This window comes from Crinia signifera, chromosome 6 (assembly GCF_055691185.1).
Source record: "Crinia signifera chromosome 6, ASM5569118v1, whole genome shotgun sequence".
NCBI classification, from domain to species: Eukaryota; Metazoa; Chordata; class Amphibia; order Anura; family Myobatrachidae; genus Crinia; species Crinia signifera.
This window is the reverse complement of record NC_139222.1, coordinates 206,018,751-206,019,345: the sequence shown is the minus strand read 5'-3', so window position 1 is coordinate 206,019,345 and position 595 is coordinate 206,018,751. Positions and strand designations below refer to the sequence as shown.

The 595-nt window shown below is 41.8% G+C and overlaps 1 pseudogene; it reads left to right on the top strand.

Moving 5' to 3' along the window:
- Positions 1 to 493: 493 nt before the first annotated feature.
- On the top strand, positions 494 to 595 carry LOC146012787 (U2 spliceosomal RNA; annotated as a pseudogene).

The window sequence follows — 595 nt, the reverse complement described above, 5'->3', positions numbered from 1 at the left end:
ATTTCACAATGTAGGCACAATGTACTCATTCGATTTGCTGGATCGAATTCAAAATTTGGTACTTATGTATTATCTGGACTCCCCATGTTAAATGCACCCCATTTTTTCATACCCCTACTATTCAACTACGCATGGAGTTGATTTTGTATAGTGTGGCGAGCCCCGCGAGGGGACGCGGTCTCATAAGAAAAACGGGAGTCCAGATATTACATAAGTACCCAAAATTTCCTTGGCTGCACAGTAGATTTTTCTATTCGATTTTGAGAAAATGGGAGCGCGCATCGAATCGAATGCAGATCGAAAGTGTCCTAAAAACCATTCGATGTGGATTTGATTTTTCTTCTATAAGCAAAATCGAATCGAAAACAGGGAAAAATCTAAGCATGTGTACACAGCTTTACCCAGAGCCAGAACTAAACATTTTGGTGCCCTAAGCCAGAAAGAGAATTTTGTGCACCTCCATAATCCTAGATGGGCTTGATTAGGTGGGGAAACATTTTCTCTGCCTTTTGGCTAAGATCAAGTGTAGTATCTGTTTTTATCAGTTGGGTCTGGACCGCCCCCTGGCAGAGAATAGAGAAAAGCCGGACCGTAT